This window comes from Parus major, chromosome 2 (assembly GCF_001522545.3).
Source record: "Parus major isolate Abel chromosome 2, Parus_major1.1, whole genome shotgun sequence".
Lineage (NCBI taxonomy): Eukaryota > Metazoa > Chordata > Aves > Passeriformes > Paridae > Parus > Parus major.
Genome location: NC_031769.1, coordinates 92,499,711 through 92,514,408, shown reverse-complemented (window position 1 = coordinate 92,514,408; position 14,698 = coordinate 92,499,711).

The following is a 14,698-nucleotide window of genomic DNA, read 5'->3' as shown; positions in this document are numbered from 1 at the left end:
TACCCTTCTTCCCCCAAAGCAGGAACAAATAGAACAAATTATTCAGGACAGTGTCCCATTGGCTTCTGAGTATCTTAATATATAACAGCTCTCCAAGCTTTCTGGGAAATCACTTCTGAGGTTCCACTAGTCTCACAGTAAAAGAACATTTTCTTATGTTCAAGGGAAGTTTCCTTTATTTCATCTTGTTCCATTGCCTCTTGTCATTTCATTAGGCACCACTGAGAAGACTCTGGCTCCGTACTCTTTACTCCCAATCATCAACTAATTATGCACATTGATATAATATCCCTGAGTCTTATTTTCTCCAGGCTAAACAGTCCCAGCTCTCTCAGTCTCTCTGTGTCAAGTGATCCAATTCCTTAACTGTTTTTGTAGCACTTTGCTGAATTCCTTAATCATTTTCACAGGCCTTCACTGCACTCACTCTTGTGTGTCCACGCCTCTCTGTACTGGGGAATCTGGGACTGGGCACAGCATTCCAGATGTGTTCTCACTGGTGCTCAGCAGAGCTGAAAGATCAGCTCTCCTGACCTGCTGACAGTGCTCTCAGTGCATCACAGGACGCTGCTGGCCATCTCTGCTGCAGAAGCTCTTCACTGGCTTGTGATCATTTTGTCCACCAGCATTCCCAGAACCTTCTCTGAAAAGTTGCTTCTGAGGCAGTCTGCCTCCAGGGTGCATCAATGCATGGGTTGTTCTTCCCCCAGGTTAGGATTTTGCATTTCCTTTTGTTGAACTTCATTATGTTCCTGTTGGCCCAGCTGTCCAGACTGTCGAGGTCCCCCTGGTGCTCTGTCCCTCATGACCTTTTTAAGGTTCAACAATATCAAATTATTGAATAATAAGAGGTGGCCTTGCAATGACATGGAGTTGAAGAGTCCTTGTGTTGAGACTGTTGGGCAGCCCTTTTTCTGGTCTACTGTTTGCTGAGCCATCCATACACATAATTCTGTGTTGGCTGCTTGCTTTCTCCTGCTGAGGTGTCTTTGCAGCTTCTATCTGAGTTTGTAGATTATTTTTTTCTGCTCTCTTGATTATTTTGTTAGAAACATGAACTACAGTAAAAGACAAAAGTTTATTATTTGATATCATGTTCTTCACCACTAAGTGGTCAGTTCACTCCTCCTGACACTAATTAATAAAGTGCCCTTAATTCATTGCCTTCATTCCTGCACTTGATAAATAAAGCAATATTAATATGAAATTGTGCACCAGGAGTGTTATTTATGGCAATGTTAATTTGACAACATAGTAAGATTTAGGGGCTGAGAATATGTCAACTTTCTGTTTAATCAGGAATTTCTTAGATTGGTGAGTGGTACTTTGATCACCTGTAAAATAATCATTGCTTTGGCATGATAGTGTCACTACAGTATATTCTGCCTGGAAGCTTTTATTACAAGTATTTATACTCAGCAGCATCAACTTTTATTTCAAAATGTTTCAAAACATGATTTTACTGTGACCATGACTAATTTAGTGCATTATATTTGCAGGGTGCTGAAAAAAGAAAAATAGGCCAAAAAATTCTGGATAAAAATGGAATGCAGCTAAGTAGAGAACTAAGCACATCACTAGCATTGATGGACACAAGCTTTACAGAAAATACACCTTGTCAAAGTAGACATAGGTTAGTTTTGCTTCAACTTTCATAATAAAATAAATAACTACACTTGTAATTACTCTTCCAGCAGTCAAAATTGCGAGATGTCATCATTTTGTTTTTCTCTCACAGTGACTTCAAGAAATAAATATATGGTCTGTTCAATGCAGAGAATTAATGAGCAAAATGTAAGAAATATCAGTTTGAAGCCATAAGGCTTTGACGCACCAAGAAGGTGCCATGGGGTAATGAATTGCTGTGTGTCAGCTCTTGTGAGGTAACCATATACACAACCCTCCTCTCCTTCTATAACCTTAGGTGGTTTTTCTCTCAATTAAAGGACAGGCTGCTTCGCTTTTACTTGAAGTAAGAGAATGCACACAGAGAATTCAACATGGCAATTTCCTATGTCCCAATAATTTGCTCACGTTCCCTATGTATCTGTAACAGTTCCAATGCAAAGGTAGGTGCTACTAGGATTGCCTAATTAATATCCTGCAGAGAGTTAGATAGCAAGTTTCATTCATTTTCAAAGACAGCAATTCCCAGAGTGATCTCAATCATTTTTTGTAATCTGGATTACATATCTAGAAAGGCATGACACCATCAAGCACACCCCTTAAAGACAATTAATTTGAAACCTCTCATAACATGTCATTGACTGTACATTAAAAACTTGAATATTTTTGCTGAACCGGACCTCCAAACTGTAGGGGATGAAGAATAACAACATTTTCTCATAAGTGATTTCAAACTTTAGTTCACTTGCTTTCTACTTTGAGTGCATCTGGTATTGTCTTTAAGGTGCGATCCACCCTATTTTCCTGCTCCTAAATGAATACTGGTATTGACATAACCAGACAGACCAATAATCCATCGAGCCCCGTGACAGAAGGTCAACATGGTTGCTTAGGGGCATACCATTAGAAACTGGTCAAGGGTAGGGCAATGTTCCATAGGAATATTCTCCACATTTCCAGGTACATCCTGTGTCAGAGCCTTCTGTGGGCTGCTTTAGTTGAGACCTCAATGGACACATCCTTCCTTGGTGTGTCCAGTCCCTTTTCTTTAACATCCTCATCCTTCCTGGCAAATGCTGAGTTATTGCTGTGGCTGATAAAGAGAGATCCACAGCTGTGGAGCTGGTGTGCTCACCACTCAGCCCAGTAAGTCAGCAGGATACCCCTGACACAAACAGGGGAAGAGGAGGGCTCTGCCACCATCCTGCTCCAGCGCTTAGTTAGGACTGGGCCAACAGTTACTCCAAAGCAAATATGACAATAAACAATAGGTCGCATAATAGCTTTTTTAAAATGCAAAATTTTGGCACTTTGGATGCTGAGAAAAGATGCTTTCTCTAACTTAGAGACAAGTAAAATCAAAAGGGCAGTAGAAACTGGCTTTTCAGCAGCCTAACTGGAAGGAGCAAGCGAAGGGCCCCTTTGGGGAGTGGTAACTAAGTAACTAACTAAAGAGGCTGCAATTCAAGAAGATGAGAGAGATGGAGGAGGTCCCTGGAGTGCTGTGAGACTGATTACCAATGCATACATATGAGGCAAGTAGAAACCCAGAAGAAAGCAAGAGATGTCAGGGGCATACCTCTGTGAGCAAGATGTGCGGAGCTGTTTGGGGAAAAATTTCTCAAAAGCCAGGCAGATTTTAATTTTTGAACAAAGACGCTGTCTCATAGTGCTTATTTTGACTATTTCCTTGAAAACAGGATGCTGCATACATTCCTGTAAATTACCCGGATTCTCACCATTGGGCTATTCTCCATTTCTCTTGCTAATGAGGACAGGCTCTTAATATTGGCTAACTACTGCTACCAAAGGCAACAAATTTCTTCTTTACATCCAAAACTCAGAAACTTACCTTACAAGCACTTATAAACCAGCAATCTCGGTAATATTTGCATATTTTACAGCACAATATAACAATTTCTTTTTGTCATGAGGTTCCAAAATGTGATGAAACACATAAGATTTATTTATATGGAGATGTTAAACCCTGAAGGTTCACTGAGCTTTATTAAAAAGAGAACCATGATTCAGTTTTCCCAGTGCACTGCTTAAAATAAATGACACAACTACATGTGTAAAGTGATAAAGGATCATGACACTATGACTATATATTAACAGATTCAACTGATATAATAGTTTCCTTTTGTAGTAATTTAATTCTATGCTTTTTAAGAAAGTGTCATACTAACTACTGTCAGGAAAAATTGGCCCCAGTCTGGATACCTTTGGGCATTTTACCCAAATGGCTTGCTCTGAAAAATGAGTGATAATCTGATTAGCTTTTCCCCAAACACAATTTTCTTTGGAAAGGAACAACCATGCTGTGTCTGAGACAGATGTGGAAGAAGTACTCACCCTTTTCCCAGAGAAAATAAAGGTTGTTGTAAGCCCACCTGGCCTACTCCCTTTCAGGAATGGAACTAAATTTATTGTTTTAAGATGAAAAACATCCAGTGTCAAGGAGGTAGTGTTATATTTGTATTTATACCAATTAAAAATGATGTAGAAATGCATAAAAGCTTTTCTTCAAGTACCTTTACAGTAAGTCCAGAGTTCTACCACATGAACAGAACAGTATCATTGGAAATGCAGTTGCCTTTTTTTTCACACTCCATTTCACACTTCAGCTGAAATGCAGGTCCAAAATAACACCCCTCCAACAGTAAGAATCCTGGCTCTAAATTCCCACATTAAACTTAATTATGGTCATTTCCCAGGTATTTGTTATTCTGCCAGCATTGTCCCTTAGCTGAACAGCCTTTTTTTTTTCCCTCATATTTTTCTCCCCCTTGGTTTTAGTTACTTTTTTTTTTTCTATTATCATGACACAAGAAGCATGAAATATGTTGATGTCACATATTTGGGATCATCAAGAATGCAAACCAGGACTAGAATGTCATTGAATCATAGAATCATAGAATAGATTGGTTTGGAAGGGACCTTAAAGATCATCTAATTCCAACTGCACTGCAGTGGAAAAATACCCATGCAGCAGCCTAAAATACAAGATGCTCTTCTTAAATGGCAGAATTTTTTGCTCTGAGAAGTTTTGCTCTTTGTACTTACAGCTGGAAACAAGATTTTGCACATATTTACCATACATGAACCAATAGGAAAAGGGAGCCCACAATACTCAGGAAAGGCACTGCAGAGATATTGAGTGTTGCTGTATTCCATAGCAGAACTCAAATGTTTCAAATCTGATGGGAGTGCAGAGGAGGACCGGGACACAACAAAGCACACATTTTGTGAGGCATTTATTTGTTAACCTCAATCTCTGTTTTATTTTGTAATTCTCCATGCAATTACAGTTATGCATCAAGGTATTAAATACTTTAAATCTACTGAAAAAGAATGAAAGGAGATTAGACGAGATGTGATTTAAATTTAGCTTTTCTCACCACTGTAGAGCTTTTATTTTACTAATTTTTCTTCTTCCTCTGTACCTTTGCCAAGTGTGGAAATTAACATGAATCTCCATGTCAGTCTTCCCCTGCTGTGCAAGCAATTTCTAAACATCAGGTTGAACTGCACAAGCAAAGCAACCTTGTGCTGCAGCCAGGCTGCTTCCAAAATGAGAAGTAATTTATGTACAGCTGCACTACGTTTTAAACAATGCTGTAAATATGAGAACCACTTAAAGCTTGTGTTTTAAAGCTCCTCTTAGTTGGGCAAAAGAACAGCACTCCAACACTTAAGTGGAGTCCATTTTCAGATTCCTCATAAAAAATTCTCAGTGACTCAGAACCCTCATAACCAAAACCTTCCTCCAAAACCAGCCTTACCACACCACACATTCCATACCACATTCCATACCATACCATGTCATGCTCAGCACATAAAGTGGGGGTAAGAACAAAGGAGAGGGACTTTCAGAGTGATGCTTTCACCATTACTTGTGATGGAGTCCTGCATTTCTGGGAGTGGCTGAATACCTGCCTGCCCATGGGAAGTGGTGAACAAATCCTTTGTGCTGCTTTGCTTGCATGCATGGCTTTTGCTTTATCTATTAAACCTTTATCTCAACCCACAAGTTTTCCTCACTTTTACCCTTCTAATTCTCTTCCCACCCTCTTCCTCTGCAGAGTAGAGTGAGTGGCTGCATGGGGTTTCACTGCCAACTGGGACTAAACACTGGGAAAAGTGTAGCCAGAAAGTCAAATGAAGTGGGATTTTCTCCTTTTTATTGTAATTAAGAGGCCACAGATGATACTGAGTTTAGGGATTTTCAATAAAACAAGGATATGGACATACCAGAATGAACACACTGGAGGACCACCAAGATGACTGGGAGGCTGGAACACATCCCACCAAGGAGTATGGAGCCCTGTTTGCAGCCTGTAAAATTAAGTTTCATGGAGGCTATTCTGCCATTATAACAGGGGAAGTTTATTCTTGATACATCATAAAAAAAGAACAAGACAATGGTCCTGAATGGCAGCAAGAGAAATTTCTATTGAAACTTATAAAAATTGTTTTCACTGTAAGAGTGGTCAGACACTGAACTAAGCTTCCCATTCAAGTTGTGGTACCTCCATCTTGGAAGCTATTCCAGACTTGACTGGACAAGCTACAGGCATAGCTCCTCACATAGGTGAGGAGAAATTTGTTTGGTTCTGTGAAGAGGAAAATATGGTGTGAGCTAACAGTGGCCTGCAACTATCTCAAGGGGCAATACTGCAGTGACAAATTTTTCATGGTAGTTGCAGACAGTTTTGCAAGATGCAATAGCAGCAATGTGCAGTGAGGGAAGTTCTAACAGGACATTACAAAAAATGTCTTTGCTAACTGTGGTACGGCACCAGGACAGAAATGCTGACTTCATCTTTGGAGATTTTCAAGACTGAGCTGGACAAAGCCAGTGCTGACCTGTTCATCTGTTGACAAATTCTCATTCAACTAACTATGCTGGTGGACTGCATGATTTTCAGAAGGCCTGCCAACCAATAAGGTTATATTTCTGTAATTCACAGTTTCCTGTATTACACTGTTATGTCTCCTGCTCTGTTCCCTGGCTATCTCCATTTTCCCACTTTCCTATAGGTAACTTCTGTTCTTTCCAGAAAATAAGCCTTCTATTTCTGTCTGTTCCTTGCCCAATCTTTTCAGTGATTTACACCTGTTTTTGGCTCATCTCCTCCTCCACTAGTGATTTCTTTCTTCATTTTGACCTATGAGTTTTTGGTTCATACAACCCATTCATGCATTTCTCCTCTATGCCATCTCATTTAATAGGTGTCTGTAAATTTCAAATGCCTGCACAGCCTCCTCTCTCCCTTCCTCTGCCCTCTATTTTCATATCTCTGTTTCACAAATCCTCCAGCTGCTGTGCTAATCCTCAGATCTTTTCTTCTGTCTGGCAACACTTCATCAGTAGGTAATTTCCATCAGGTACCTTTTCAAGATTAGAAAGTATCCTACAACTTCTGCATCAAGTCCTTTTCATGCCTGTTCCATTTTTAGTTGGATTTTATACATTAAAGAAAGTCTATTTCTCTGTCCCTTGCCTGGTTTTAATAGACTGTGGAGGTTCTTTTGGATGTGTCATATTGAGTCAACAACAATCTGTGTGGACATGAAAATTCATAGTAACTCATGAGAACTATGAAGTTTGCAAAAGACAGTTTTGCCTGACATTTTAGGGACATGTGGTGTATAAATTAGTTCTGTAAGAGATCAATTCAGATCAAATTTCCCTAATTTAAAGAGAAAATTGTGCTTCCATCATCTCACCCTATAAAAAGATTTTTTTTTAAAATGCTCTTTGCTTTTTAGTCCCTGGACTTTCCTCAACATTGGCTACTTCCACTGTTAAATCCCTGCAGTTAACTGTCCATCAGCTGTGATTAAAAGCAGAAAGCTGCAGCTGGCTCAGATGGACTCTGTGTTGCTCAGCTCCCCTGGAGAAGACTGTAAACTACAAAGTGCAGCAAACCACAGATCCCACACACTCTAACCCAGACAACAAGCACTAACCACTGCAACCTTCTCTTGCATTTGAAATTCAGTGGGAATCTGAGAGAACACTCCACAACTTTCTGGAACTCGTTGAAGTTCTCTAGAATGAGGAGATGCAACAGGACCAAGTAGCTACAATGGATATAGGTGGTTTGAGATGTGGCAACACACGAGTAAGTGACACATATTTCCAACCCTGGAAACTTATCTCTGTGTCATGATTTCCCTACATTTGGTGATTTTCTTTAACATACCAATTCATAGAGTCAGAAGACTACAAGAAAACACCAAACTTGACAGGTTTTATACATTGAGGACATTGACTGCAGTCTTCTGCTCATGGTGTACATTAAACAAATCTATTTACCTTGAGTCACTCCCAGTCTTAAAGATCTATTTATTGAACTACCTCGCTCATGAAAACTGGCAATCACGATATTTTATTTATGCATGTTTACTGTAATAAAATAACACAGAAAAAGCTCATGCAGCACATTGTCTCAACCCACACTTATGGACATTTATTTTAGAATAGGTGCTTTGATGACAATTCAGATCTAGATAAAACATCTAAAATGTAACTCTTCTAGCCATCATTCCTAGTTTGTTTGCTACATATTTTTATGCCCTTTTTCACTACTGTGGTGGGTTTATCAATTATATAGTCTCACAATATTTTGGAATAGGACTAGAATATCTGGTCACAGCACAGATACTATGCTGTTTGTAGAAGCAGGAAGGATTTAAATGAATTAGTGATACTGAAACAAAGCAAAAGGAAGGAGTTTTAAGATCACATTTTTGAGTTGATGGTAATATATAGCACAGCGGAAGAATAATGATTTTACTGCTTGCTTATTTAGCTTATTTTTTCTTTTGTAATGAAAATGCTTGTATTAATTCAAATGTACTACATCCTTTCTGTTAGTACATGCAACCCTGTATAAACAATGACACCATCTAGTAGTGTAGATCTGTTCTATTACCTGGATACCAGAAAGCCTTTTAAGAGTATGCTGTGGTATAAGCTGCCATTTTCTTTGTGTTCTGATTTCTTGATGTTGCCTCACCAGAGTTTTATGTGCTAATTTTCTGCAAATATTTGTCTTTGAAATATGCAAACATAACTTCATCACAAAAAAGTGAGATGACATCCTGACCATGGGATTCTCAGTGTGATCCTCTAAGGCCCTTGCTTCTTTACCATCATGATTTGAAAAATCTCCCCTAAAGTACAAAGACACTCATGAAGGGCATTAGGGCTGTGACAGAAGCTTTTGTCTGACCTTTTGTGGAATCAGGGGATTTAACTTCTGTAAATAATGAGCAACCCAGATAAAGATGCTCCAACGACTAAATAACTTGTAGAAAAAGGGAGCCCTTTTGTTCAGGCTAAAGCTGAATTCTTAATGTGTTCTTTTTGCTGAGTTGATTTCCTTTTCCAAGAGAAAAGAATACATGATAGGGTAAAAATCTCAAATCTTTTTTCTCTCATATAAGGTTTGAAATCAAAGGACTGAAAAAAATGGTAAAATTAGTTAAATTCAATGTAAAGTTTAAACAGCTATTTTTCATGTGTTGCATGATTACAAATTTTTAAATCCAGTGTGGTTTATTTATTCCTTCTTAGTTAATGCACAAAAAAGTTTAGTGGGCAGTAGGTGATGCCTTGAGAGGCTAACTGGAACAGAGGTTAGACAGAGTTAAAGGAATAAAGTAGGTATTTATTAAAAGGCTTTCAAAGGATACACCTTGGGCAGCACAAGAGTCCGGACGAGGCTGCACCCATGATGGACAACAATGAGTTTTCACACTTTTATAAGTTTTGGTCCATTTACATATTGGGGTTAATTGTTCAATTACAGCTTCAGGTTATGAAGTCTGCTCAGACTGCTCTCCTCAATTAACTGTTGTTTATACTTTTTGGGCCTTAGGCTGCAACGGTGTCCTTGGTTCCCAGGCTGGAAAAGGATTGTTGTGTCTAACCACCCTGTGAGGAGAACTTGCTAACACTTTATATGAAGTTCAGAGTTATATAACAATGCAGTACAGAATTTGGAAAATATGAAAGCTAAAACTTCAGCCATCATAGGAAGCATGAATTAGAATACTTAAAAATGTGATAATGAACAGATTAAGGTAATTCAAATAAGCAACCTGTTCACACCTAACCATTGCTTTACTTTTTTTTTTACCAAGTTAATATGGAACACAGTTATAATTTTACTCAATTCCTACATAATAAGCACACTTAATTGCACAAGAAAACAAAGCAGTGTTTTGCAAAACCTGAAAGTCTTTTAAAGGTATCTGTTTCCTGGAATGATAGTTTTAAAATTATAATATCTTCTAAATAAGTAACTGTTATCAAAGAAAACAATAGGTGTTTTAGAGAGAAGACTCTGCACAGAAGACTGCTCTTATATATCCAGAACCATGCAAAGCATTTGAAATATAGTTGTCTACTCCTAAATGTGCCCTAAAGTCTACAAAATTAATTTTAAAACCTGTAGATATCTTCAAGCTATTTTATATTACTATGAGACATTAAAAGGTTTGCTACACTAACAAGATAAATACTACAAGACCAACCTACAGAACCAAACTAAAAATTTGTATTTCTCAAAAGTAAAAAGGTCCACAAAAAAGAATCGAGCCAAGATCTAACTTTTAATACTTCCCCACCAATAATCACCAGTCTTTATCATCTCTGAGCAATTCTGGAAAGAATTTGCAGAACACACCAGTGAACCTAAGGCTATGTCTATGCCAGTGAATTAAACAGTACCTGTGACTGTTCCCAGACACTGGAATATGACTGGTCTGAAATTATTAGAGCAGTCCCTGACATGTTTTTGGCCTGTACCAACTAGTTGTCTCCCAAGCAATTCCCAGGCATGGAATTACAACATCCCACAGACCATTACCACCAGAGGATTTGCATGCAGTCAGCCTGTTCTGGAGACTGCCTGTGTTTGTTTACTGGTGTACTTGTGAGTCAGTCCATGCCAGCTGGCTTCTGGGGCTGGGAATATTCTTGGGAATGGTGTTATTTGCTGGTATAGACATATTTCTCACCCTCTCTCAGCAGTGCTCAGGGCAAGTAGGTTAAGGAAGGTAAAGACCAAGTCAATAAAGTTTCATTCAGTTAGAATAACTTTTGATAACCAAATCCATATGGATGAGGTTTTAGGCTTTTTCCTTTTCATTTTTTTTTTTTTTAACAAGCCCCCTTCCCTTTTAATTTTAATCCCATTGCAACAGATGCAACACGAAATTCAACTAAATTCAGAAACTGTTTGAGGTGCAGCTTTTTTTTCCTGTAAATTGATTAATCCCATGCAGTATGTCAGGCTGGAGTTACATTTAAAGGTAGAATATGCCAATATCCAATGCTACCAGTAACCAGAGATGAGTGCCCACCACATCAAGTCCTGGAAGCCAAGAGAGCAGAACATTAATTTGTGCTTCTGCAGAGTTCCTCTCTTGTTTTGGACAACCTGTTGACAGTCCAGTCAGTTCATAATGTCTAACCTGTTAGGCTACAGGTTTATGCTTCCCCTCTGCCTCCAGTGTAATCCATTTAAGCAGACCACCAGCAGACCACCTATTGGTAAAGGCACCTCCAAAGAGATGATGATTTAAATACTTCCAGCTAAAGAGAGACAAATTGGAGGGGCCAGAGGCTCCCATTTTGCAGAATGCTCTATCCATTGGGACAGACATTACTGTACAACCAAAGTTTACTTTGTTCCCTTCCAAATTGTAAATACTTACTTTCAGAGGAAATCTAGATTCTTACCTTGTAGTCGTAGTGTAGACATTCAAGTCTCAAACAGAATGAGTTTTCAGACAAACCTTTTACTGGTACCTTTGAGATAATTCCAAATGACTCCTCAGAACATAATGTTTCTGGGTTATCTGAACTTTGTCTAGTCCCCAAAATCTGGGCTTTGGATTCCACTCTTGAGTGCAAATCTCATAAAATTTAGTTGTGCTGTGCTGAAATGATGAACACCTAATTACTGTTATAGCTTTGGCTTTTAAATCGCTGCTGTATTTACACTGCCTTGCCACTTGGAGCCAGAGGCAAAATTCTCTGGGGACTGCCTGCAGGTTGACTATCACTTTGCTTCTCATCTGGAAAATCAAGATGCCTCTTGAAAAAAGAAATCTGAGGCAGAGAGCAGGACTGGCTCAAACCTGAGCTCCTCCAGACCATACAGACACAGCTTCAGCCAAATCGGTTCTTTGAATTCAAACACAGATTTCAGAGTCAGGAGAAACAGAGTGTGGTCTTAACTCCCCATGTGTAATACAAGGAGCAGCAGAGCTTTTCTACCTTACAGCAATCAGGAGGATAATACATTCACATTCTGGAGCCAGGCAGTACACCACGGGAGCCGTACAAAACACACAGCCAAAAAGATGGAAAGTTTTTTGGGATGTAGAGGAGGTCGAATGACAGAGGTAGTTACAGATCACTGATTCTCAAGACAGACTCACACTGTTCTATATCCTAGTGAAAGCTTCTCTACATGCACTGACTGAGTACAGCTGAAGGACAAGGTACTTGCAGCTCTGTGACACAGGAACAGAGTGTGGTAGGTGTCAGCCAAAGCAGGCAGCCAGGGGAATTCTCAGCTGGGAGAACCTGGCTGCCTTCCAGCCTTGCTCATCTGCATCTATATATGTATATATATATTTGTGTGTGTGTATACATACATATATATATATATGTATGAATACATATATAAAAAATACACACACACACATGTTTGTATATCAGAGCATTTGAAAGAATCACTACCTTAAATATGTCTTCTAGATTGGCTGAGTTTTTATCTCATATCTAGTCACAGAGTAAATCTACAGATGCCTTGTCCGTGATTCTCTTCGGCTTTCACATACAACACGCTGTTAAACAATCATGTAGATAGAAGTTTCTATGCTTCTCTTCTCAGAAAAAAAAATAGGACTAAATATCCCAACAGAGCAGTAGTTGGAATATCTGTACTGGAGAAGAAACATAAGTAGGCACTCCAAAGATCTTCAAAAATGCAAAATATCTTTTTACGCCTAGCACAGATATGGGTGAGCAAAGGTATTGTCTAAAGGCAGTAGGGATGAAGGAAAACCTAAATGGATTTTATGATAAAAGTGTTCATTCCTTCCACCTTAACCATCCCCCCACACACTTTACTAGTTTCCAGGTAATTCTAATTTAATTCCTTTCATTAACGTCTTACAGCTTGTTCAGCCAGCTCTGCAGACAATTGATTTTTATTACTACATGCCTCAGTGACTTTCTACTCTAGGTTTCGTTTTTTTCTACTGACTATACCATTCTTGAAATCTCTTCAAAACTGTATTTTGTTTGTCTTTTCAAAGTTTAGTCTGTCTTTTCAATCAACCTTATCACTTATTTATCACATTCTTCTATACAACAAATTCAATAGATATTATATAACAGCAAATATTTACTATTATGATTCCTGCTTTCAGAGGTGTGATTTCAAGGTTCTTATTATGGTGCTGCTGCTAGAGAAAATTGCTCAAAAGACAGAAAAATAGCCTAATTATGATATGGTAACTATTTGATATGTGAAAGAACAATATTTGGAAAGCACTTTTGAAAAATAAAAGAGCTTTTAAGATCCACAACTGAGAGTATTATGTGATGGTGCTGAAACTTCTTAATCAGATTGGTTTCACCCTTAATTGGAAAGGCAGAGTTCACACTGACACCTGCTGTTAAGATCGCCTAACTTTTTCCATCATAAGACCATTTTCAGCTTGATTGTGTGGGCTGAAATTTGCTGGAGTAAATGTCATCTTCAGAATTAAATCAAAGGGTAAAAAGAGGGAGTCAGTGTTTCAGATGAACTTGTGATTTTCAAGAATTATGTGGGGGATAACAGCTTACTTACTTCATATGAACTCTCAGTTATTTCATTTTTTAAAAATCAGTTATCTACATCCTTTGAAAAAAGAACTTGAAAATCAGAACTTTCACTCACTGAAGTTCCCTAGAGAGGCATTCATTCTTTGCCAAGCTACAAGCCCTAGAAAAATCAGACACTACACACTGACTTAAGTGGAAAAGTATTACAATTTTGTATCCAATGTCTTTGAAGGTTCTATTTCTTTTACCTCTGACAAATCACCAAGAGTGAAAAAAGTCAGTTAGGGAACTCAGACACTGACAAATTATGTAGGATGATGAGGATAGAGGTGTTGCAATGTGATGTATAAAACAGAGGAAGAATAGAAAGTTTGGTAGGACATGCAATGCCAGTGAAAAGAACAAATATTAACAAGAAAAAAGAGAAGGAGACAAGAGGAAAAGGATAGTAGGCAACAGGCATTTTAATGATCAAGCATTAAATCACAACTCTAACATCTTGACACTTCTCTGATCTTTAAAAACTGCCATAATTTTCCATTTCCTTTTACTTATGTGTCCACAAAAATGACAATACTTTTTTGTTGCTTCTTTGGTACTAAAATAATGATGAAGTTCAGTGCAAATGACCTAGGTAGCCCAGGAAATAACTCATATGGAAGATGAGCCTGCAGTTGTTCTAACCTTCCCCACAGAAAGTCAGCATCAGGCTTCTGTGAAGGTGACTGCATACCTAGAAACTGAGTCCAGACATATGCTATTACAAAATCATTTGTTCTTGTCATGAAGTGATATTACTCCATTCATGTTACATAGGAAATATCCTCCATAAAATAAATGTTATTTGAAATTACTGGCATCCCTAAAATTGCAATTGCTGACCGCTCAACTGCTAAGACTTACATATGAAATTATTATTTGTTTTTTAGTTGGGAGGCTTTTACACCTTCTTCTTTTCATCACCTCTGAAGAGATTTGGAATCAGAAAACTTGGGGGGTTGACTATGAGTTTGCCCCTAGTGTTCTAAATTCAGTAAACCCATCGGCCTTTGCTGTTACAGTATCCATAAAATAAATATGAGCAACCTATGAGCAATATACAGAACTTTCCACGTGTACATTGGCAACTACATTTGGCCCAGGTCAGCAGGTGCTGAATGTAGCAAAGACTACAATGTACAAGGGGAATCCTCAAAGTCTTTCTTTCAT